Source organism: Lepus europaeus, chromosome 11, assembly GCF_033115175.1.
Source record: "Lepus europaeus isolate LE1 chromosome 11, mLepTim1.pri, whole genome shotgun sequence".
In the NCBI taxonomy this organism is placed as follows: domain Eukaryota; kingdom Metazoa; phylum Chordata; class Mammalia; order Lagomorpha; family Leporidae; genus Lepus; species Lepus europaeus.
Window position 1 is genome coordinate 115,931,170 of NC_084837.1, and position 26,411 is coordinate 115,957,580.

The 26,411-nt window shown below is 58.5% G+C and overlaps 1 protein-coding gene across 3 annotated transcripts in view; it reads right to left on the bottom strand.

Moving 5' to 3' along the window:
* Nucleotides 1-26,411, bottom strand: part of THSD4 (thrombospondin type 1 domain containing 4) — a 409,353-nt gene that overhangs the window by 271,800 nt on the left and 111,142 nt on the right. The gene's annotated exons all lie outside the window — the stretch shown is intronic.

Genomic DNA, 26,411 nt, shown 5'->3' on the forward strand with positions numbered 1-26,411 from the left:
CACAATGCTGGCCCCAAGACCCTGTTTTCTTAGAAGGACCCTCATCTGCCGGTAGTCATGGATACCCCAAAGGCAGATTTTCCCAGAAGGGGAAAATCTAAACCGACGACGTGCAAATGACAGCTTGGGTTTGGGAGGGACTTTCAGCGCAGTGGCAGCCAAGGCTTTGAGCAGCACCTACTGCTCTCTGCATGCACTGAACCCGCTCCCGGGAGATGTGGCAGGAAACACGGGTGAAGGACGTCAGGCAGGTCACAGAATCCGCACTCAGCCAGCTCAGGAGCCCCTGGGCCAGGAGCAGGGCTGTGCTGTGCCTGCCCACGCCCTGGGCTACAACCCTGCACTCTGGGGAGTCTCTGTTCCTACTGCAGACCAAGGTCCACCTGTTTTCGGAGTTGAACAGGTGCCCAGGGACGCAGAGCCACCGCCTCACTGACTGGTACACAGACGCGCCAGACTCGCTCGGCAGCGGCCATCAGCTCCTTGGAAAGCCGAGCCGCCGGCAAGGACTCACACCGGCACGGCCAGGGTCTCAGCCTGGACTCACACCGGCACGGCCAGGGTCGCAGCCTGGACTCACACCGGCACGGCCAGGGTCGCAGCCTGGACTCACACCGGCACGGCCAGGGTCGCAGCCTGGACTCACACCGGCACGGCCAGGGTCGCAGCCTGGACTCACACCGGCACGGCCAGGGTCGCAGCCTGGACTCACACCGGCACGGCCAGGGTTGCAGCCTGGACTCACACCGGCACGGCCAGGGTCTCTCAGCCTGGGTCCCTGAGGCAGAGCCCCTCCCTACTGCATGGAAAAGGGAGGGAACAGGGGGCAGCAGGTCAGCAATCACATGCCCCCGTGTCACACACCCTGGACCACCCGTTATCCCAAAGAGGCAAGGAGTCCATGTTTTCCCAAGCTGACTTTAGGACCTGTGTTAGCCCTCAGCCATACAAGTCATTTACTCTTTTTTTTTTTTTTTTTTGACAGGCAGAGTGGATAATGAGAGAGACAGAGAGAAAGGTCTTCCTTCCATTGGTTAACCCCCCAAATTACCGCTATGGCCAGCGCTGCGCCAATCCGAAGCCAGGAGCCAAGTGCTGCCTCCTGGTCTCCCATGCAGGTGCAGGGCCCAAGCACTTGGGCCATCCTCCACTGCCTTCCTGGCTACAGCAGAGAGCTGGACTGGAAAAGGAGCAACTGGGACAGAATCCGGTGCCCCAACCGGGACTAGAACCTGGGGTGCCGGCGCCGCAGGCGGAGGATTCGCCAAGTGAGCCGCAGCACCAACCATGTCATTTACTCTTAAACACCGCTCAACATCCACCAGTCAAGCTTATCCCAAACAGCTGCACCCAACCTAGCAGTCCAAAGCGAGGTCTTCGCACCCAGCCACAGCGCGACCCTAGACCCCTGGGGGCAGGGTTTGGTCCTCCGCTCAGACATGGCCATGGCCACTGTCCACACATAGGGTCCTCTCTCTGCTGCTCCAAGGCTATTCTAGAAGAAAGCCTTCTGGGGCCAGCGCTGTGGCACAATAGGTTAATCCTCCGCCTGCAGTGCCGGTATCCCACATGGGCGCCGGTTCTAGTCCCAGCTGCTCCTCTTCCGACCCAGCTCTCTGCTGTGGCCTGGGAAAGTAGTAGAAGATGGCTCAAGTCCTTGGGCCCCTGCACCCACGTGGGAGACTAGGAGGAAGCTCCTGGCTCTTGGTTTCAGATCACACAGCTCTGGCCATTGAGGCCATCTGGGGAGTGAACCAACAGAAGGAAGCCTTCCTCTCTGTCTCTCCCTCTCATTGTCTGTAACTCTACTTCTCAAATAAATAAATAAATAAATATTTAAAAAAATAAAAATATAAAAGAACACCTTCTCTGACTCCCAGCCTCCAGCTGACTCAGGTTGTTCCTAGAAACAAATCCCCATGTCTTCCCCATACGTGACTAGATGGTTTTCTCCAGAAGGTTCTGGAACCTTCTGGTCCTCCAGCATTTATACCTCGGAATCTCCTTGGGGCTGTCATTGTGGCACAGTGGGTAAAGCCACCACTTGAGACAGACCTCCCACATGGGTGCAGGTTCCTGTCCTGGCTGCTCCACTTCTGATGCAGCCTGGGAAAAGCAGCGGAAGATGAGCCTGCTACCCATGAGGGAGACCCGGAAGAAGCTCCTGGCCCTGGCTTCAGATTGGTCCAGCTCTGGCCACTGTGGCCATCTGGGGAGTGAACCAGCAGATGGAAGATATCTCTCTCTCTCTCTCTCTCTCTCTCTCTCTCTCTCTTTCTAACTGCCTTTCAAATAAATACATAAATCCTTTATAAAAAAATATTCTCAGGAGCTGGCACTGTTGCCTACTGGGTAAAGCCACCACCTGCAGTGCTGGCTTCCCATATGGGTGCCGGTTCAAGTCCCTGCTGCTCCTCTTCTGATCCAGCTCTCTTTGCTATGGCCTGGGAAAGCAGTGGAAGATGGCCCAAATGCTTGGCCCCTACACACATCTGGGAGACCTGGATGAAGCTCCGGGCTTCAGATCGGCCCAGCTCTAGCCATTGCAGCCATCTCGGAGTGAACCAGTGGATGGAAATTCTCTCTCTCTCTCTCTACTTCGGCCTCTCTGTAACTCTGCCTTTCAAATAAATGAATTAAAAATATTCTCACACCTATCAGGGAGGACTGTTCAAGCACTGATATGGTCCCATATGCTTATTACAGATGGGGCAATGGGTACAACCCCACGTCGTGCAGGCTCACAGAAAAGCATGGTGGGTTAACAGGCTGATGATCTTTCCACTGCTGTTGGACACGAGTCTGATTCCGTAAACATTAAATACGAACACCGCACCCTCTGAAAGATAAGCTCCCTCCACTTCCCTCTGTCAACAAGAGCGTCTGCCCCCGCACCCAGGAGGCCGGCCCTGTGCTTCCCCCTTCCACGCTCCGGCTCTCCCTGGCACGCCTTCCAGGCAGCCACACTCTGGGGGTTGGGACTGGATTGCAAGACGGCTTCACAGACAGGAGCTCGGCCTGCCCCTCCCCGCCAGTCCCCTGTGGAAGGACCGAGAACGACTGGGAATGTGAACCACGAGCAAACTCAAAACCGTCCGGACCTCAGCGAAGGCTGCTGGAAAGTCCCCACCACAAAACTGACGGCAGGTGAACCCCGAACGGCCACGACCCTAACCCCAGGTTACGGAGAGCTCGTCCCACGGGACAACGTGAACGTGAGGCACAGCCAACCACAGAGACACACACGGGCCTACGCTTCACCCCACAAAGGTTTTCGGTGGAAAAAAAAAATCTTGCAATGACTTTTCTTTTCAGCTTAAAAGTTGGGGTTTCATGGCTGCAGCTGTGGAGTAGCGGGCTAAGCCTCTGCCTGCAGCACCGGCATCCCATACAGGTGCCTGTTCATGTCCTGCCTGCTCCTCTTCCGATCCAGCTCTCTGCTATGGCCTGGGAAAGTGGAGGATGGCCCAAGTCCTTGGGCCCCTGCACCCTCATGGGAGACCTGGAGGAAGCTCTTGGCTCCCGGCTTCAGATCGGCCCACCTCTGGCAGTTGCAGCCATTTGGGGAATGAACCAGCTAATGGAAGACTTCTCAATGTCTCTCCCTCTCAGCCTGTAGAGAGAGAGAGAGAGAGAGAGCACCAGCCATGCTGAACATCAGAAGCAACAGCGACCCACACGCTTCAAATGACACAAGTGACACGGGGTGGGAGGAGTTGTGGTCCCGTGGCCAGGTGGATGCTGGCGTCCCTCATGGAGCTGCTGGCTCGTCCTGCATCGGGTGTGTGTGTGTGTGTGTGTATAAGGACCGGCATGCTGCCAATGAGGGCGCCACGCGTCCAGAGGAAGGATCGCCACGCCCACCCCAGCCCACTCCCAGCGGCTGAGCGGAGGGCGTGGACACCACGGCCCCTGCTCCAGCAGAGCTCATGCCGGGGAAGGGGGAGGGAGCTGGGCAGGGCTGGCCCTGGGCTGAGCAGAAGCTGCTCCTTCCCCAGCTGAACGATGGCTGCAGGCAGAGGCCGGTGGGTGTCCTCAGACTCCTGAATGGAGGACAAAGTGCTCCGAGGACATCAGCGGGAGGGAGTGAGAAACCGACAGGTTATTTTGTCATTCACGAGGGGATTGACCGACTGAGGCGTTCACTCATTTAGCACTTGAAATCTACCACCGCAAGGCAGAGCTGACCACCGGGGTGGAAGAGGTGGGAGTGGGGGATGGGGCCAGGCCCCAGGGACCAAGCGTCACAGGGACCCGCGAGGAGTCAAGGATGTGGAGGGCTAGGGCACAGGGAAGAGTGGCAGCCGTGGGGCTCTGCAGGGACCCTCAGGCCACCAAGTGCAGACTCAGGGTCACGGCCCCAGTGGAGAAGAGACAGTGAGGTCCTCCCTCATAGCAGGCACCGGGCCGTGCAGCAGGAACCCCGGCTCTGGGGAGGGTCTGGGCAGCTCCCCGCTGTGCAGCGCTCCACACTGACTCGTCTGGGTCTCTGTCCTGATGCTAACCTCCGGGACACACGGCAGCTGCGGGGCTGGGGCAGCTGCCATCGCGAGCACTGTACACCCCCCCAGCTCCACCTGTGGAACACCCGACAGCAGTCACCCAAAGGCATTTTCTACCAGCATCGCGCGTGTGTGCCGCTGTGCCCGGGAGACCCCACACGCATCGGTGAGGCCCCACACGCATCGGTGAGGCCGCAGACACATTCCTGGTGTGCCCAGTTTCTCACGGGTCTGTGGCTGAGGGCGCTTGAGAAAAGGCGGCAGCAGCACCACAGCTCTGGATTGAGCTGATCCAGCCCGGTGCTGCTCAGATGGGAGACACTGCTGAGACCCCCGAGGGGCCTGAGCAGGACAGAGGGAGTGCCTCTTCCCACCCAGAGTCTGCACGTGCCACATCCGGGCACGGGGCTCCCAGCAGAGCCCGCTCATCCCAACCTGGCAGCCCTGGCCGTGCTGCCAAGACACAGAAGTCCAGGTTTGGAAAAGAAAACCCAAAAAATCCATGCCCCAACTGACAGGCAGCCTTTGTGATGAGTACAGGGGCTCGGCTGCTAAACCTAGATGGACCCCAGTCCCCATAGCGGCACCCACTTACAGATGGACCCCAGCCCCACAGCGGCGCCCACTTACAGATGGACCCCAGCCCCCACAGCGGTGCCCACTTACAGATGGACCCCAGCCCCCACAGCGGTGCCCACTTACAGGTGGACCCCAGCCCCACAGCGGCGCCCACTTACAGATGGACCCCAGCCCCACAGCGGCGCCCACTTACAGATGGACCCCAGCCCCCACAGCGGTGCCCACTTACAGGTGGACCCCAGCCCCACAGCGGCGCCCACTTACAGATGGACCCCAGCCCCCACAGCGGTGCCCACTTACAGGTGGACCCCAGCCCCCACAGCGGCACCCACTTACAGATGGACCCCAGCCCCCACAGCGGCACCCACTTACAGGTGGACCCCAGCCCCCACAGCGGCGCCCACTTACAGATGGACCCCAGCCCCCACAGCGGTGCCCACTTACAGATGGACCCCAGCCCCCACAGCGGTGCCCACTTACAGATGGACCCCAGCCCCCACAGCGGCGCCCACTTACAGATGGACCCCACCCACCACAGCGGCGCCCACTTACAGATGGACCCCACCCACCACAGCGGCGCCCACTTACAGATGGACCCCAGCCCCCACAGCGGCACCCACTTACAGATGGACCCCAGCCCCCACAGCGGTGCCCACTTACAGATGGACCCCAGCCCCCACAGCGGTGCCCACTTACAGATGGACCCCAGCCCCCACAGCGGCGCCCACTTACAGATGGACCCCACCCACCACAGCGGCGCCCACTTACAGATGGACCCCACCCACCACAGCGGCGCCCACTTACAGATGGACCCCAGCCCCCACAGCGGCACCCACTTACAGATGGACCCCACCCACCACAGCGGTGCCCACTTACAGATGGACCCCAGCCCCCACAGCGGCACCCACTTACAGATGGACCCCAGCCCCCACAGCGGCGCCCACTTACAGATGGACCCCAGCCCCCACAGCGGTGCCCACTTACAGATGGACCCCAGCCCCCACAGTGGCGCCCACTTACAGATGGACCCCAGCCCCACAGCAGCGCCCACTTACAGATGGACCCCAGCCCCCACAGCGGTGCCCACTTACAGATGGACCCCAGCCCCACAGCAGCGCCCACTTACAGATGGACCCCAGCCCCACAGCAGCGCCCACTTACAGATGGACCCCAGCCCCCACAGCAGCGCCCACTTACAGATGGACCCCAGCCCCACAGCGGCGCCCACTTACAGATGGACCCCAGCCCCCACAGCGGTGCCCACTTACAGATGGACCCCAGCCCCACAGCAGCGCCCACTTACAGATGGACCCCAGCCCCCACAGTAGCACCCACTTACAGATGGACCCCAGCCCCACAGCGGCGCCCACTTGCAGATGGACCCCAGCCCCCACAGCGGTGCCCACTTACAGATGGACCCCAGCCCCCACAGCGGCGCCCACTTACAGATGGACCCCAGCCCCACAGCGGTGCCCACTTACAGATGGACCCCAGCCCCCACAGCAGCGCCCACTTACAGATGGACCCCAGCCCCCACAGCGGTGCCCACTTGCAGATGGACCCCAGCCCCCACAGCGGTGCCCACTTACAGATGGACCCCAGCCCCCACAGCGGCGCCCACTTACAGATGGACCCCAGCCCCCACAGCGGTGCCCACTTGCAGATGGACCCCAGCCCCACAGCGGCGCCCACTTACAGATGGACCCCAGCCCCACAGCGGCGCCCACTTACAGATGGACCCCAGCCCCCACAGCGGTGCCCACTTGCAGATGGACCCCAGCCCCCACAGCGGTGCCCACTTACAGATGGACCCCAGCCCCACAGCGGTGCCCACTTGCAGATGGACCCCAGCCCCACAGCGGTGCCCACTTACAGATGGACCCCAGCCCCACAGCGGCGCCCACTTACAGATGGACCCCAGCCCCCACAGCGGCACCCACTTACAGATGGACCCCACTTACAGATGGACCCCAGCCCCCACAGCAGCACCCACTTACAGATGGACCCCAGCCCCCACAGCGGCGCCCACTTACAGCCGTGTCCTCCGCATGCAACAAGGTGCTCCTGCAACAGAGCCCAGCGCCAGCCCCAATGCACAGGGAGTGGCAGCCTGCGTCACGGCCTGCAGAGGCTGCTGCCAGTGGGGATCTTAGGACTAGTGTAGAAGCCACGCTAACACAAAGCAACAACAAGCAGAAGCGGGGCAGGCTCAGGGAGCCCAGGTTCTCACGCCACAGACCCATGAGCTTGACCCCATAACCACGGGCAATGTGGTTGTTCGAAGCATCTGACCGCCTAACTCAAGGGCTGCTGGCAGGAAATGGTGTAACACCAGTGACACCAGCCCTGGGCTGGAGCTCCTGGGCGCAGGCTTGTCACCTGGCTGCTGTCCCCACTCAGCACGGGCTCGGGTGCTGGGAGGGCCCCGGCCGAGGAGTTGAACTCAGGAGGAAGACAGGGCAGGGGAAGGCGGCTTGGTGGCGGGAGGGGGAGCTCTGTGGATCTGGCAGGCTTGGGGTGCGCTCTAAGGGACTCGGACAAGTGAGCAGGAGGGGGGGAAGCCCAGGCAAGGTCCACACTTGAGCACACTCACCGCCACGTGCCCAGCGACAGAAAGGTGACATGTCCCCTGCTCTTCCTGTCTTCCCTTTTACTTCTCCCCCTCGCCTTCCTACTTTTTATAAAAAAAATATTTATTTATTTATCCGAAAGGCAGAGCTGCAGAGAGAGAGGGAGACACACACACACACACACACAATTCTTCCATCCACTGGCTCACTCCCCAAATAGCAGCAGCAGCCTGGGCTAGGCCAAGCCAATGCCAGGAGTCAGGAGCTCCATCAGGGTCTCCCACACGGGTGCAGGGGCCCAAGCACTCGGGCCACCCTCCACTGCCTTTCCACACGCCGTGGCAGGAAGCTGATGCAAAGTGGAGCGGACAGAACTTGAACCAGTGCTCTGATAGGAGAAGCTGGCGTCACAAGGAGCAGCCTATCACCACAGCACCATCCTCCCTCCCTTTTTCTACTTCTTCACGGCAGCACCAGGCTATGGAACAGCTGGACAGGGGAATCAACCCGCGGACCTTTAAGATATTTTTCATACAGGCGCTGGATCGAGGCAGGGTCCCCGACACTGCTGGACGCCAGTGGCTGAGTTGGAGGCCAAACATTTACTCATACTGGAAAACGTGCAACAGCCCCCACAGAAGGCAAAATCAAAACACGACAAATCACATGAAAACAGTGCTCTGGAAATAAAGCCCTTTGCACCCGAAGTTAACTGACCTCACCTCTGGGACCGACAAAAAGAGCAGCATCACTAACAGTCACATCCCAGCCAACACTCGGCGAGCACACACACCCGGCGCCCGGCGCAGGGTTACTTCCCACAGGGCGCTCCAGACCCACCTACACACGGGGAGTGGAGGCCGACAGCCCCAGGTATGGCAGAGTCTGGATTTCCGCGGCTCCTCCAGGGCCCACGCCCAGGCACGGGGAACACATGACAAGCAAACAAACCCTGCCTCTGCTTCGGAACTTCACCACCTGTAAGGCAAAATGAATCTGATGAGTGAGCAAGCGCCTCAGATGCAAATGGAGCAAAGATCATGTGATTTCCCAGTGCTACGGGGAGGGGGCATCTGCACTCAACACGGTGCACATGTCCACACGCAACACAGGACATGTGGCACATTCAACACTGGACACGCACCCACACTCAACACGGGACACGCACCCACACTCAACACGGGACACGCACCCACACTCAACACAGGATACACGCACTCACACTCAACACGTGACACACGCACCCACACTCAACACAGGACACACGCACCCACACTCAACACAGGACACACGCACCCACACTCAACACGTGACACACGCACCCACACTCAACACAGGACACACGCACCCACACTCAACACAGGACACACAATCACACTCAACACTGGACACGCACCCACACTCAATCAAGGACACACAATCACACTCAACACAGGACACACGCACCCACACTCAACACAGGACACACAATCACACTCAACACTGGACACGCACCCACACTCAATCAAGGACACACAATCACACTCAACACAGGACACACGCACCCACACTCAACACGTGACACACACACCCACACTCAACACAGGACACACGCACCCACTCAACACGCCTTTACAAGGCCTCTCTAAAGGAAGCGTGCAGTAAATGCAGGGTAGGACGCAGCATCGCTCAGCAATCTGCAGTCACTCAACAATCTGTTTTGTAAATCTGGATTTACGGCAGGCCCTAACATTCCCGAGGCGTACATCCGGAACCTTCTCGAATTCCCAGATTCCCGAATACAAAGAGGTTTACAGAGGCGCCCAGCTTTCCCCTGAATCACATTTCCATGGAGCAGCATGTGTGTGTGTGTGTGTGTGTTTCCTGCTCATGGCCTCACACACACGCTGTGAATTAACGATTTCACTGAATGTCATCTCTCACTTGACAGCCGGGTTTCCCGGACACAAAATGATTCGTGAATGAACTCACGAGCCCCGTTGCCAGTGCACAAATGAGCAGAGAACAGGAGAGCTGAACAGCCCTCCCCCAAAACGTCAGGGGCAATGGAGTTTTCAGATGGCCGTCTCGGCACGGTTGTGTGCCACAGGCCCTCGGGGCTCACCGTGTGCAAAGCTGCAAGTTGAAAATATGGACACCCAGGTCTGCATACGGCAGCTGCTGGTGGGGCAGAAGCAGGGGCCCATCCGTGGGAGCCACAGGAATCCTGCACCCTGGCCTCTTTTTTTTTGTTGTTGTTGTTGTTGTTTTAATCTGTTTGAGAGGAAGGGAGAGAGAGAGACAGACAGACAGATGGAGAAATCTCCCATCCACTGATTCATTCCCCAAATGCTCCAACAGCTGGGACTGGGTAAGGCTGAAGCCGGGAGCCTGGAACTCCATCCAGGTCTCCCATGAGGGTGGCAGGGACCCAGGCACTGGAGTCATCACTGCTGCCTCCCAGGGTGCACGATTAGCAGGGTCCAGAGCCAGAGCTGGAACTCGAACCCATACCCAAGGGGGGATGCAGGTGTCCCACCTCGCATGGTAAACGCCCATCCCTGGAAAGTGTGACTGTGAAAACAAGGGCCACAGCACTGGGCCACCCATTCCACGCACCTGTGCCTCATGTGATAGTGGCAATGCCACCACTGTCCATCGCACAGCGCAGCACACCAGGCCGGAGCCCTGGGGGTGGCATCCACCTAAAGCCTGCCATGGACTCTCAACTCCAGGTGGGCTCTGACCCCACTCCGCAAACACCACCAAGCTCGAAAGACACACAGGTGACAGGCAGAGTGTGCGCGAGCCAGTGAGAGGGGAAGGAAGAAGGAAAGGGAAGAGCAGGCTGGGTAGCAGGCGTGGAAAAGAAAGGCCAGGGAGGTCGGCGCTGTAGCATGGCAGGCTAAGCCTCCGTCCTCGGCAACAGCATCCCATATGGGCGCTGGTTCAAGCCCCAGCTGCTCCACTTCTGATCCAGCTCTCTGCTGTGGCCTGGGAAAGCAGTAGAAGATGGCCTAAGTGCTTGGGTTCCTGCACCACATGGGAGACCTGTAAGAAGCTCCTGGCTCCTGGCTTCAGGTCTGCCCAGCTCTGGTCATTGCGGCCATCTGGGGAGTGAACCAGCAGATAGAAGTCTTCTCTCTCCTTTCCCTCTCTCTCTCTCTCTCTTCCTCCCTCCCTCCCCTTCTGTCTATAACCTTGCCTCTCAAATAAATAAATAATTAAAAAAATAAAGAAAGGTCAGGAAAGACAGGGAGAGGAAAGGAGGAATTGGGGGAGGAGGGGTGCAGGGCACCCTGACGCTCTCACTGCCAGACATCCAGTGCACCCTTCTCAGAACCTATCTGAATAGGCGACCCCCAGATCTGCAAGTTAGGCATCACGGTGCTCCTCCTGCTCTACACAGGGTCTGCAGCGTTCTGCTGCTGCAGGAGCCTCCCTGTAGCCTGACTCCCATTGCGTCCCCTCCGCCGGACCCCAGGAGCTGGCCACCGCCTGTACAATGCAATCCGATTCCCACAGCCGCCCACTGAGGCCTCTGTGGCCAGGTCCCACACTCCCAGGCCGCCCTCTCCTGCCCTGCTCCCCTTAGCAGGCTTTGGGAAAAACACAAGGGGCTTTAAAAGATCGAGGGGAAACGCAATGAAAAGCTAAGTTTATTTTTGAGTGCAGGCAACTTGCATAGTTGCATGAGTTGCAGCTCATGCATAGTGTTTTCTTAACATGTACTCGCCAGTAACTTCCTGAAACCCTTCACAGACAAGATAGCAGAGTCTGTGCACCAATAAGCTTGTTTCTTTTCTTGCGCGATATTTTTATTTGAAAATCAGACCTGCAGAGAGAGAGAGACAGATCTTCCATAAGCTGGTTCATTCCCCAAATGGTTTCAACAACCAGGGCTGGGCCAGGTCAGAGCCAGTGCCAGGAGCTTCCTCCAGGTCTTCCATACAGGTGCAGGGGACCAAGGACTTGGGCCATCTTCCACTGCTTTCCCAGGCACATTAGCAGGGAGCTGGACTGGAAGTGCAGCAGCCAAGATATGAACCTGTGCCCATATGGGATGCCGGCATTGCAGGTGGAAGCTTTACCCGCTGTGCCACAGCGCCAGCCCCTAGCTTTTCTTTTCATTGCATTTCCCACAGACCCTGAAGCGCCCTCCTGTATGTGCTGAAGCTCCCAAGTGCATCCGTACTCTCCACCACGCCCTTCCCGCATCCTCACCCCGGGAGTTCTACCTGCAGGGGGCCAGAGACTCCATCAGGGTCTCCCACACAGGTGCAGGTAAGCTGCAGCAGGAGGCTTCACGTGCCATGCCTCAATGCCTGCCCCTGCCTCTGCTTTATGCACATCATCTCACTGGCACCTCAGCGCGGGAGGAGGCGTTTTGCAATTTTCTAGCACAAACTATGATTAAGAGGCCTGGGAGGCTGGCGCCGTGGCTTCACAGGCTAATCCTCTGCCTTGCGGCGCCAGCACACCGGGTTCTAGTCCCGGTTGGGGCGCTGGATTCTATCCCGGTTACCCCTCTTCCAGGCCAGCTCTCTGCTATGGCCCGGGAAGGCAGTGGAGGATAGCCCAAGTCCTTGGGCCCTGCACCCGCATGGGAGACCAGGAGAAGCACCTGGCTCCTGGCTTCGGATCAGCAAGATGCGCCGGCCGCAGAGGCCATTGGAGAGTGAACCAACGGCAAAAAGGAAGACCTTTCTCTCTGTCTCTCTCTCTCACTATCCACTCTGCCTGTCAAAAAAAAAAAAAAAAAGAGGCCTGGGGCTTGTGCCCTGGGGTGTGTCCTCTGCCCACTGCTATTCCTGCTCCCCCAAGACCACCTCCAGCACAAACACAAACATGCAGTGTGCCAACACGCTGGAACACTTTGTCATGCTGCGTGAGCTCAGTGTGCTGGTCCACCCTCGGCTCACAGCTCCATCCGGCAATCCCCTCCCCTCCCCCGCTCTTGCCAGGTGACACGTGGCAGCACACGGCACGAGAAAGGCAGAGGAGGCCCTGGACATCAGATACCCCAGCGGTCCCCCCATGCCCCCTCCCTGGAGAGGCCACGTGAGCACACGCAGAGGGAGGCAGACACGGCCACGAATGTCAGGCTCGACTCCTTCCCGTTCTGAGAACAAACACGCCGAAGGGTTCTAAGAGGCGCCATTTCTCACCGGGGCGGGAGGGCAGGTTGCTAACACTATTTATACAACCCCCGAAGCCGGCCTGAACAAACACGGTGACCGGGCAGAGGGCACAGTGTCGGGACTGATTGATGGGGTCTTACGAAGGGCGCGAAGCCGCCAATATCTACACGCTGGTTGGACAGGGGCCAGCTACTGCAGGCAGGGAGAGCCGTGGCATAACCCTCAGCACAGACGCAACCCGGGCTGCACGCGTCTCATCTGCTTTCCTTTTCTGATATTCGGCATCAAGACATCACTCAGGAGCGACGTCCTGGCCTCACAGCCAAGCACTGCTCATGTCCCATCTCTAGGGCCTAGCCTGGGGTTCAAGTCACAGCTCTGACTCCTGATCCCAGCTGCCTGCTGGTGCAGACCCCGGGAGGCAGCAGGGGATGGCTCAGGTACCTGGGCCCCTGCCACCCACGGGGGAGACCTGGATGGAGTTCCCAGCTACTGGCTTTGCTCTTGCCCCAGCCCAGCCACTGAGGATGGAAGATGTTCCTTGCTATCTGTCCATCTCTGAAATGAACAGTGTTTTACAAAAGAGGTCGGACAGATTGATGGGAATGCCAAGAGCCCTACTCTTTGGTGACTACTGGCTGGCAGGCCTGGACCACGGCACAGGTAGCCTCTAACAGTTACTGACGCACCCAGACCAGAAACTCCAGGTCTAAACAAGACCTATTTTCAATGGGCTGCTCATTTGCCACAGCATGATGAGATGGAAGCCTCCAGACTTCAACTCAATCCCCTGGACCAACTACAACTCAGCCCAACAAACATCGGCTCACTCGATGGAGCTGCGAAGCCAAAATAAATCAACCCAATAGCCGTGCGAAATCTGCGCCGCCCCGCCAGCTCTTGCTGAGTCCTGGCCTCGCCACGCTGGGGACGGGTGTGCACCTGGCAGCTTCGGCACCTGCCGGCCGCCCTGCGGTTTCAGGCTCTCCCGGTCGGAAGCACCTCACCCCACCAGGAGATCACCCACCAGCCTCAGCCGCCAAGCGGCCAGCAGCGAGTTCCAGAGACGGACCAGCTGCACACACCGGGTTCAAAAGCAGAATTCCCAGGGGGCCTCTCACTGTTTGACTTCTGAGCCACTGAAAAACAACCCAGTGGATATTTGTACACAAAGTCAGACAGCGAGCAGTGACGGGGTGTGTGCGTGTGTCTGGCAACCCCAAAGACAGAACGGAACCACGGAGGGGAAGCTGAGTGGACCCTCTGTAGGCACCGCTGAACACGAGAAAATGCACCACGCAGCCACCATGACCGCTTCTGCTGGCCCGCAGGGCAGGGGTGGCATCCGAGCCATCTGTGTCCCACAAAGGTGCCACAAAGGTGCGTGTGTGTCTGTGCCCCACACGGACACCACGGGCAGCACTGAGGGAAGGGGGGGCGAGAGGGACTCGGCGCAGCAGCGACGGTCACAGGACACGGGACGCAAGGGAAGCGGAAAGTGCTGGTGCCTCCCGGGGCAGACAGACAGCTGTGAATGTGCCTCTGGGGGCAGAGATGGTGTGAGGTACCTCCCGGGGAGACAGGGACGTGCCTCCCGGGGAGACAGAGATGGTGTGAGGTGCCTCCCGGGGAGACAGGGATGGCTGTGAAGGCGCCTCCCGGGGAGACAGGGACGGCTGTGAAGGCGCCTCCCGGGGAGACAGAGATGGTGTGAGGTGCCTCCCGGGGAGACAGGAACAGCTGTGAAGGTGCCTCCCAGGGAGACAGGGATGGCTGTGAAGGCGCCTCCTGGGGAGACAGAGATGGTGTGAGGGTGCCTCCCGGGGAGACAGAGATGGTGTGAGGTGCCTCCCGGGGAGACAGGGATGGCTGTGAGGGTGCCTCCCGGGGAGACAGAGATGGTGTGAGGGTGCCTCCCGGGGAGACAGAGATGGTGTGAGGGTGCCTCCCGGGGAGACAGAGATGGTGTGAGGTGCCTCCCGGGGAGACAGGGATGGCTGTGAAGGTGCCTCCCGGGGAGACAGAGATGGTGTGAGGTGCCTCCCGGGGAGATAGACGGTGTGAGGGTGCCTCCCGGGGAGACAGAGATGGTGTGAGGGTGCCTCCCGGGGAGACAGAGATGGTGTGAGGTGCCTCCCGGGGAGACAGGGATGGCTGTGAGGGTGCCTCCCGGGGAGACAGGGATGGCTGTGAAGGCGCCTCCTGGGGAGACAGAGATGGTGTGAGGTGCCTCCCGGGGAGACAGGAACAGCTGTGAAGGTGCCTCCCAGGGAGACAGGGATGGCTGTGAAGGCGCCTCCTGGGGAGACAGAGATGGTGTGAGGGTGCCTCCCGGGGAGACAGAGATGGTGTGAGGTGCCTCCCGGGGAGACAGGGATGGCTGTGAGGGTGCCTCCCGGGGAGACAGAGATGGTGTGAGGGTGCCTCCCGGGGAGACAGAGATGGTGTGAGGGTGCCTCCCGGGGAGACAGAGATGGTGTGAGGTGCCTCCCGGGGAGACAGGGATGGCTGTGAAGGTGCCTCCCGGGGAGACAGAGATGGTGTGAGGTGCCTCCCGGGGAGATAGACGGTGTGAGGGTGCCTCCCGGGGAGACAGAGATGGTGTGAGGGTGCCTCCCGGGGAGACAGAGATGGTGTGAGGTGCCTCCCGGGGAGACAGGGATGGCTGTGAGGGTGCCTCCCGGGGAGACAGAGATGGTGTGAGGGTGCCTCCCGGGGAGATAGACGGTGTGAGGGTGCCTCCCGGGGAGACAGAGATGGTGTGAGGGTGCCTCCCGGGGAGACAGAGATGGTGTGAGGGTGCCTCCCGGGGAGACAGAGATGGTGTGAGGTGCCTCCCAGGGAGACAGGGACGGCTGTGAAGGCGCCTCCCGGGGAGATAGACGGTGTGAGGGCGCAGGCTTCCTCGTTCTGGGTGAAATGAACCACGGCTGGTCCTTGTCGGGAAGAACGTACTCCGACGTGTGCTCAGTTACGAAGCGTTCGGCGAGGACCTCGCTGCTGGTTCGCTGCTGGTGAAGCCTGCGTCTCGGCTGTCGGGTGCGGTGACAACACGCGTGACCTCAGCACCCGCGGCAAGCACTGCCCCCCATCTGCGTGTGGACGGGCGGAGTTTGGAAGCAGAGTAGCTCACACACGAGTCGCGGACTGTCACTCTGTTTTATTTTACTGCAGCGGACGCAGCCTCCGACGCGGCTGGGAAGTGCAACCCGAACGCAGAACAAAGCCCAGCGACGATGGAGACGTCAGCCCCGTGATGGAAACTGATTTTCCTCTGTGTGTGTTTGATGGAACAGCACTTCATTTATTTTAAAGATTTATTTTACTTATTGGAAAAAGTTACAGAGAAAGAGAGGGAGAGACACACAGAGAGAGAAGTCTTCCATTAGCTGGCTCCCTCCCCACATGGCCACAATGGCTGCGGCTGGGCCAGGCTGAAGCCAGGAGCTTCATCTGGGTCTCCCACTTGAGTGCAGTGACCCAAGCACTTGGACCATCTTCTGCTGCTTTTCCAGGTGCACTAGCAGGGAGCTGGATCAGAAGTGGAGTAGCTGGGACTCGAACCAGCGCCCATGTGGGATGCTGGTGTTGCAGGCAGCAGCTTCACCCACTACGTCACAGTGCCAGCCCCTAGCACAGCATTTTTTAAAAACGATATAACTGACAGACATTGAGATAAATAGACAAGACAGAGCTCCCACTCACTGGTTCACGCCCCCAGATACCCACAATGGCCAGGGCTGGGCCAGGCCAAAGCCAGAAGCCAGGAATTCCATCCAGGTTTCCCATGTGGGTGACAAGGACCCACCTACTACAGTCATAACATGCTGTGTCCCAGGGAGCATGTTAGCAGGAAGGTGAAGTCGGAAGCCAAAACCAGGAATCCAGCCCTGGTACTCTAATGTGGGACGCCGGTATCCTAACCAGTCTTAATCACTAGGCTAAACGCCTGCTCCCATGAGAGAATCCTTACCTTAAAGGAGTATCCCAGAAAACAGGGCCTGCTCCCGACCATCACAGCCATCCAAAGTCTTCTCTTGGAAAATTACAATCAAAAATGCAGTGTTGTTTGATTCTTATTGAACTTCAGGTAGGAACACGTTGAGACAAGGAACAATGGCGTGCCACCCACACCTGTATTTTAGAAGTCAGAAGCTTTATCGCAGGCATCGGCAGCAATGCTTGGCAAACTCTGTGAACGTTGAGGAATCTCACCCCAGTTCAATAACAAATTCCAGACAACTAGCAGAGTTCACAGGCCGCTGTGTAGCCACGATTCAAGAGTGAAACCTACAGGCAGGTGCTGTGGCCAGTAGGTTAAGCTGTCACCATACAGATGCCGGTTTGAGTCCCAGCTGATCCACTTCTGATCCAGCTCCCTGCTAACGGCCTGGGAAAGCAGTAGAAGATGGCCCAAGTGCTTGGGGCCCCTGCACACATGTGGGAAACCCAGACAGAGCTCCTGGTTCCTGGCTTTCAAATGAATAAATAAATCTTTTTTATGATGAACAACTAAACTCCATAAAGCAGAGATGTGACAGAGGCAGTGCCCTTCCTATGACCAAACAAGACATCACCAATCAACCCCAGAGACACTGCTTGTTCCCAAGCCCAGCACAGCAGAGCCAGGCTCCAAGATGTGACAGAGGCAGTGCCCTTCCTATGACCAAACAAGACATCACCAATCAACCCCAGAGACACTGCTTGTTCCCAAGCCCAGCACAGCAGAGCCAGGCTCCAAGATGTGACAGAGGCAGTGCCCTTCCTATGACCAAACAAGACATCACCAATCAACCCCAGAGACACTGCTTGTTCCCAAGCCCAGCACAGCAGAGCCAGGCTCTAAGATGTGACAGAGGCAGTGCCCTTCCTATGACCAAACAAGACATCACCAATCAACCCAGAGACACTGCTTGTTCCCAAGCCCAGCACAGCAGAGCCAGGCTCCAGCAGGGCTGGCACAGGCAAAGGAGCCTGTCATGGCCTGTGTCCTGAATGCCACAGAGAACAGTCAGATGACAACACGTTGCACGTGGCTGCAAAGAGGAGCCAGAAAATAGTCACCCCAGGGCAGACCCGCATGGCACCCTACGAACGTGAAGAGGCAAATCCTACCCAGGAAAATCAGAGATGCCCAGTCTCTCCCCGGCTCGCCCTCGGACGACAGGCACACAGCAGACGTCCCCCTTAATTCCTTGCGACAAGTCCCCATGGTGAGGTCTGAGAAGTGGAGACAGACAGCTTGGGGGTGGAGCTCGTGGGGAGGAGAAGGCCTCAGAAATACACAAAGGCAAATGGCACTCACGCACCACCATGGTCTAGCCTTAAACCCTGACTGTGCAGATCCCACCCCTGTGGGCCAGATGCTAATTTCTGGACTTCTGTGCAAGGTGGGGCAACAGGACAGGTCCTCGCCAGGGGACAGTACAGGGACCTCTGCTCAGGGCTAGGGGACTGAGCTGCCCACGATTCTGACAAAGACCCAAGGTTTCCTGGAAAGGTGTGCTTCCGTGTGAGAAAGGCAATGAATCTGTCCTGGCTTGATCCGTGGGCGGGCCACTTCTTCTGTGGCCGCTGATGCCTTCGGCTCGTGGGGCTGTGCCTAGGGACCCTCCTCCTCGACCCCCGTGACCTGACCCAGTGCGGGCTGTCCGTCCGATCTGCAACAGGAGCCCCACACACAGGGCAACGGCTGTATGACTATTGTCACGGCCGCCCGGTAGGGCAGAGCCAGGCGGGCTCCACAGAAAGCTGAGCTCTTGGGAGACAGAAATGACAGGGGTGGGCCTCACGCCTCATTATTTGCTATTTTGCAATAGGTCTGAGTTCTGTGGTTGGCTGCAAATCCTTACACTTACGCCCACTTAGACAATCTCCTTACCCCATGTGGAAATACACCCCGGGCTTCTCTGCTCATCACCCAGAATGCCAGCAACCCTGGTGCCAGGAAAGACACTGCTGGTGCAGGCGTCACTCACGCCGCAGCAGGAGCCACGGTGGCCTCCATCCCTCCCACTCCGCTCCCTACGCGGCCTGGTGAGAAGACCCGTGGCGGTGTGAGGGATTTCCCCGCCCACGTGCTCCCCGCTCCTCAGCCAGAGACAGCCACGCAGAAGCAGGCGTGTCCGGTGGTGGTGCACACACCGAAGCCCCCGTGACAAGGGGGCTGCAGAGCCCAGGAAGATGGCGAGCAGGGGGCAAGAGCCACAGCAGCCCTGCAGCTCCCAGACCTGACCCCTGCTGCCCTCTGTGTTCCGTGTTCCCACCTCGGCCGGCGCCCGCTCAGCCCCTGCTCCCTCCATTCTGCCTCTCGTGTTCAGACCCCACGCTGAAGAGAGACCACGCAATAAACTGGTCACTCTGGCCCCAGGCCTCACCGTCAAGAATAAAGGCAGAGCACGAATAATGAGTTTCCAAAAGTCTAATTTACACACAATAAAATGCTCAGATCATAACTGTGCTGGTCCATGGATTTTGTTTTGTTTTAAAGATCATTTATTGAAAGGAAGAGTTACAGAAAAGCAGAGTTAGAGAGAGGCAGAGGGGGAGGGGAGAAGGAGGGATACAGAGAGAGAGAGAGAGAGGTCTTCCATCTGTTGGTTCACTCCCCAAATGGCCACGATGGCTGGAGCTGGGCCAATCCGAAACCAGGAGCCAGGAGCTTCTTCCTGATCTCCCACGTGGGTGCAGGGGCCCAAGGACTCTGCTGCTTTCCCAGGCATTAGCAAGGAGCTGGACTGGAAGTGGAGCAGCTGAACTCAAACCAGCACCCATACGGGATGCCAACACTTAGCCCACTACCATAGGACCGGCCGCTGATCCATGGATTTTTGATAACTGTATACACTGAGCAACAACATACACCAGTCATGATCCCGTATGTCTCATCATTCCAGAACATTCTGTTACTCCAAAGGTCTCATAATTCTGGAATGTTCCATCATTCCAGAGGCCCCATCATTCCAGAATGCTCCATCATGCCAAAGGCCCCATCATTCCAGAATGCTCCATCATGCCAAAGGCCCATCATTCCAGAATGCTCCATCATGCCAAAGGCCCCATCATTCCAGAATGTTCCATCATGCCAAAGGCCCCATCATTCCAGAATGCTCCATCATGCCAAAGGCCCATCATTCCAGAATGCTCCATCATGCCAAAGGCCCATCATTCCAGAATGTTCCATCATGCCAAAGGCCCCATCATTCCAGAATGCTCCATCATGCCAAAGGCCCCATCATTCCAGAATGCTCCATCATGCCAAAGGCCCCATCATTCCAGAATGCTCCATCATGCCAAAGGCCCCATCATTCTAGTAGGGTCCATGATGCCCTTTCCAGTCACCCCTCCCTTCTGCACAGACAAGCGCCGCTCTGACTCCAATCCCCAGAGCCCGTTTTTCCCTGCCCCAGAGCAGCACCTAAGTGGAATCCAACAGTCTGTACCCTTCTATGTGGCCCATGTTGCCTGGCAGGATGCTCCCGCAATCCATCTGGGCTCCTTCACACACTACCGGGTGCTCACCTTTCACTCTGCTCCCTGTCTGAATGCAGCACACGCCGCCAACTTAACCCCCGCGATGGGCACTTGGGCGCTTCCAGTCTGCGGCTGTCGTGAACAAAGGGGCCACTGACAATTTTCAGTCCGTCTTTTTGAGTGACACATGCTTGGGGAAGAGCTTCTGACACACCTGGCGAGGAGCTGCAGTGCAGACTCTGGGGGATGCCTCCCTGTGTGTTTCCCCTGCCACCGCTGCTCCACGGTCAGGCTGCGTTCTCGGTGGACAGTGGACAGCCAGCTGCACGCCACAAGCCCGTCTCTTTCCCCTGAAACTCGGCAAACGCCGGAAGTGCCTTCTCCATGGCAACTTCTCAAAGGGAAGGCAGACTACAGTCCTCCAGAGCCTTCTCTCCCTCCCAGTCCTCCTCCTCGACCTCGTGCAGCGCTGGGTGCTCTGGGGTCTGCTCTTCTCCTCGCAAGGACATGAATGTGGCCAGACCAGGGCTGCGTCCATGCGATGACCTCATTCATCGAATGTGGCCAGACCAGGGTTCTATCCGTGCAACGACCTCATCCACCGCTATTTCCCAGCGACCCCAGGGTGCGTGGGGGCAGGGCTCCAACGGGAGAACACTGGAGGGCACAGACACTCAGCCCACGGTGCCTCTCATGGAGTGGAGTCAGAGGAACCTGAGCAACTGCAACGTACGCCTTCACCGACATCGGCAATCGCCCTCCTCTGTGAACGCCTGGCGCCCTCCCCAGCCTGGGGCCACCCTGCCTGTCTCATGGCTGAGCCTCTGCCAGCTGTCTCACCATGAGATGCTCTAAAAAGGGCTCCGCCGCCCCACAGCATCTCCCTGAGCTGCAAATCGGCATCTTCAACCTCTTGTGGGGCACACGGCTACAACAGTGCAGGCCCATGGATGTTGGGAACCATCTGTACAACGCAGGCCAGGCATGATCCAATATGTTCCATCATTCCAGAAGATTCTACCACTCCAGGATATTCTATCATTCCACAACAGTCTATCATTCTGAAGGCCCCATCAATCCAGAACGTTCCCTCACCCGAGAAAACCCCCATCAGTCCAGAACACTCGACCACGGCAGAACATTCTTAACATTCACTGAACTGTGACACGCGGGACCCAAACTTGTCCCACTGCCTCCATGGGAGGCCTCCCTCTGCACCCAGGCCCCTGCACCCAGGTCCTCAGCCGTGCGCCCAAGCACACGTGGCCCAGGCTTGCCATGGCCTCCCAGGCATGTGTGAGTCAGCTCTGAGAGTGGGCCTTGTGAGAAGCCCTCCAGCCACATCTCCAGTGCCTTTCGCTCCCCCAGGGCCTGCGCTGTCCATTCCAAAGGCTCCTGGTGACTGTGGACAAGGCCGTGAGCATCCTACTCCAGGCCCACAGACCCTGACTCCTAAGCCAAGGCCCTCCCTCGTGTCTCAGAGTCTGACAACACTGCAGTGCTCCCATCTGCTCCGGGGCAGAGTGCTGGATGGCGGAGCACCCGGCATCGGCACTGACACTGGGAAGAACTGGATCCACACGGCTATCAGAGGCTGGACAGCGCCTCTGACAACCTAACAGAGCTCACCTGGGCCTGGGAGGCGTGCACCTGCCAGTCATGGGACCACTCTCCTCCTCAGCGCACAGGAAGGTGTGACCAGTGACCCCAATGACGGCCGAGCAGAACCAGCAGGCACCAACTGCAGCAGAGGCTCCAAGGACCCACGCACGACTCGCTGGTCCCTGCTCCTTCCTGCAGGGGAGGTGCAAGCTGAGCTGCGGCCCTGCACGTGGGCATGAACAAGTGCATTCGTAGGGAGCTGGGGTAGAAACAGAGCAGCCAGGACTCGAACCAGTGCTCCGATAAGGGATGCTGGCATCACAAAGGGCAGCTTGACCCACTGTGCCACAATGCTGGCCCCGGGGGCAGGGGAGACTCTCAACAATTTGTCCCACGTCAGCGTCGAAACAAGTGTTCCTATAAAGCCATCCCAGGCCCAACAATGTACATTCCAGCATCCAGCAGCAACAACACCTGCAGGAACATTCGCTGTGCTTCCTCCCCTCTGCCAGCAGGAAGGAGAAGACCCAGCAACCCCAGCAGCACAGGGAACACTTTAAACCCAGCCTGCTCCCCGCCGGCGGCTCCCTCTCCCCTCCGCTCCCCGCCGGCGGCTCCCTCTGCCCTCCTGGACCAGTGATGAGCATCTGCATCAGTGGCTGTGTCAAAAGTTTGCTGGGGCCACCACTGTGGGACAACAGATGAAACTGGCATTCGGTGACGTCACTGCCTGTAGCACCGGGATCCCATATGGGCTACAGTTCAAGTCCCAGCTGCTCCACTTCCGATCCAGCTCCCTGCTAATGCACCTGGGAAAGTAGCAGCAGATGGCCCAAGTCCTGAGGCCCCTGCACCCATGTGGGAGACCTGGATAAAGCTCCTGGTTCCTGGCTTCGGTCTGGTACAGGCCCTGGCTATTGGGGCCATTTGGGGAGTGAACCAGTGGATGAAAGACCTCCTTCTTTCTGTAACTCTAGCTTTCAAACAAATAAAATAAACCTTAAAAAAAAAAGGTATGCTGAGTTGTCTCGGGACACAATGGACAGCACAGCTGATTTCTCTATTATGCGTCTTCTTTACTTTGTAAAACACCAGGGTTCTCATTGGCTCATTAAGGATGGCAGAGGCTTGTAGTCAGGGAGCATACCCAGATTTCCATCCTGGTCCCCACGGCTCTGTCTCTACTCCCTATGACATGTGTCCCCAAGCCTACGGTTGGTCACATGACCCGAGCTAGCCTAGGCACCCACTGCCCCAAACTTCCACCCAGAGATGGGAACGTGATCCCAGACAAGACCGCCACAACCAAGTCCAGCACCAGGCGCTGTGGTCTCCAACAGCTGCCAAAACTGTGAGATAAGCTGGGAGGCATAGACAGGAAAGAGGTGTGAAATTGGGCACCAGCAGGGCCGGGCCCCCCAGGTCCCCAGGGAGATACCTTTCCTTGCGTCCTGCCGGCTTCTGAAGGCAGCCAGGGCAACCCCTACAGCTGCTGCCTGGCACATCCTGTTCACAGGCGGTCTCCCCAGCGGGTTCTCACGTGGCCTCTGAGTGCCCCAGTGGTCAGGGCCTACCCTACTCCAGAGTGCACCCTCACCACGACTGCACAGAATACTTCCAAGAAGGGCACACTCGTGGGGGCAGGGACCACAACACCAAGGAAGATGGAGTCAGTGGTCATTCCCAACACAGCCACGAGCTCACAGCCAGGGGAGACCACCTACCTGCCCAACCAGAAGGCAAAGAACTGTACATGCGTGAGACAGAGAAAGACACAGAGACACAGAGAGGACTACAGCCACATCTGAGCCCCCAGTCCCAGCCCACAACCCAACCAACAAAACACCTTTCTAGTCTGCATGGATCTATGTAGTTTGGGTTTCTGTCACTTCAGAACCGAGTCCTGATCCATGCATCCACCAATGAACAACGCTCTCCAACGTGAATTCCAATCACTTCCCATCATCTGGGTGGCGTTATTTATGGAAAAGGCTGGTTTATGGCACCAACCTTAATCCACTGAAATTCATGGATGGGTTTGGGGGAGCTTCTTCTTCCACTATCACACTATTATTATTCTCTCTCTAACTCAGGTGTCAACCCCCTCCCCTCACCGCTCCATCAATGGAAAGCAACTTTTCCAAAGCTAAGCTCAAGTCCCGCACACACGAGGGGCAGGGGAGGACCAGGAAGAGCTGAGCCCCTCACACACCAGATGTGCCTGCCACCAAGGTGTGCAACAAGCGAGGCCAGAAGCACGAGGTTCTCTCTGCCGGCATCAGACCTGCAGGGACCTGCTGCCGAGGCCCTGGACAGCAGCGGCCAGCCGGGGAGGACCTCCCGGTGCAGACAGGGTCCGGTGGTGCAGGGCCAGCTCCCCGGGCCACGGGGGCACGCGTGGGGCACACATAGGGCACAGGCTGGCTGTGCGGCAGTGCACAGTTCCTCCTCTCCCAGGAAATCACCACGAAGCAGGACACGGCTCCGACCAACTGGACAGGTGCAGCTGTTCTGACATCACAGAAGAGTCCGTGGTCTCTACGTCACCCAGGACTCAGGTGAGAGGCACCACGGCTCCTGGGACCCTGCCTCCCCCTGGGGTTAGGGTCCTCCATCTGGCTGCTGCCACATCACCTGCTAACCCCAGGGCCCAGGCTGCACCCCATGCCAACTCAATCTCAATCGCTGACGGTGGGGCCTGGGCAGGAGTTTTTCTAGAAGGTTCTCCAGTGACTCCATTGGGTAATGGGGGCCAAGAACCAGGGCCTTGTAGAGGCGCTGACCTGTGAGGCATCTGCTCAGCCTGGACGCTGTCTCCATTCTCCCAGGTAACAGCTGTCTTGGCCCAGCCAACCCCCTTCCCAAGTTCTGCACATGGGCGTAGCTCAACCCAGCCTGGCCCTGCCCCTGCTATGACAAACACCAGGGACAGGCTACTGAAACCCTCAGAAATTTGCTCCCAGGGCTGTGGAGGCTGCTGCCGTGTGAGATGCCAGCAGGGTCCTGCCACTCTGGGGGCTCCAGGTGAGGACCCCTCCTGCACCTTCCTCAGGCTACTGGGAGTCAGGTGCGTCACCCCAGCCCCTGCCCTCATGGCTGGGTGCCCACCTGTGTGTCTCTGTCCCTGTGCATGAACACAGGCCTTCAAGATTCCAGGATGAACCCAACACAACTAAGCTGGGACCCTGTTGCACTCAGGGTCATGTTCTGACACTCCAGGAAGGACACAAGGTGGGCGGAAGCAGCAGGTGCCCTGGGTCACTCGGTGCCTTTTCAAACATTTGTACTGGGGCCAGCACTGTGGCGTGGTGGGTAAAGCCATCACCTGCAATGCTGGCATCCCATATGGGCACCGGTTCTAGTCCCAGCTGCTCCGCTCTGCACCCAGCTCCCTGCTAATGGCCTGGGAAGCAGTGGAAGATGGCCCAAGTGCTTGGACCCCTGCACCCACGTGGGCGACCTAAGGAAGCTCCTGGCTCCTGGCTGTGGAGCAGTCCAGCTCCAATTAACTGGGGAGTGAACCAGCAGATAGAGGATTTCTATGTCTCTTCCTTTCTCTCTGTAAACTCTGCCTTTCAAATAAATAAGTCAAAAAGTTTGTGTTTTGAAATCCCCCTAGACTTGTGGAGGAGTCACAGAAGGAGGGCCGAGAGACCGTGTCCCCTCCCTGCAGCTGATGAAACCACGACCTACGAGAAACAGCAAAGTGGCAGGCACCAGCGCAGCGCCGAGGCTGCCCACCTCGGCATTCCCACCATGCCCCTCTTCTGCTCCAGGGCTCCCGTCGGGTCCCCCGATCCAACACAAGGCCTGTAAGAATGGAAAGCTCGGAGCCAAGCTCTCGCGGGACAACCAGAGCCTCCCTCCCGGCTCACCCTCCCAGGCCTCCCATCTGCACCCCGTCAGCTCAGAGGCCTCTGCACACGGCTCGTGCTGGCTCTGATGTGCCGACTGTCCAGCAAGTCAGCTCCTCACAACTCTGAGATTGCTGACAGTCTAGCAGAAGCTGCAGGCTACCCCCTCTCCTCGCCCACCCACCCACTCCCCAGGAAAAACGCCTCGACAGAACCAACCTGCATCCAATTCACGGCGGCAGGCGCCCACCCTTCCCCGGGGCCGGGGCCTTCGTGTGGCTGCCCAGCAGTGACCCTGCAGTGCAGTCAGGTGGCTGAGGACCAAGCCCTCTCCCCAGACCCTCCCTCCACACCCAGCACCGGTGCACTGCTCCAGGCCCATCTGTGTCACTCCCAGCAACAGCTGCCCGGTGGCTGCCCACATGGGGCTCCCAAGGGCTGGACAGCGGGCTCCTCTGGTCCCTCAAAGGCAACTAGACTCCTCCCCTGCAGCCGACAGGAGCCCCCATCCCATGCCTGTCCCAGCACTACCTGTGAGCCTGTGTCCTCCGTGATGGGAGAGAGAGGACTCAGACCCGACTTAGTGAAACACTACACAGTCCACCGGGTCTTAGGGGCACAGGTGCGGCGCTGGATCCTCCATCGCAGTGGACGATGGGGACAATGTCCACCCACACCTCCTGTCCTCTGAAGCTGCACACGAGGCCCCCA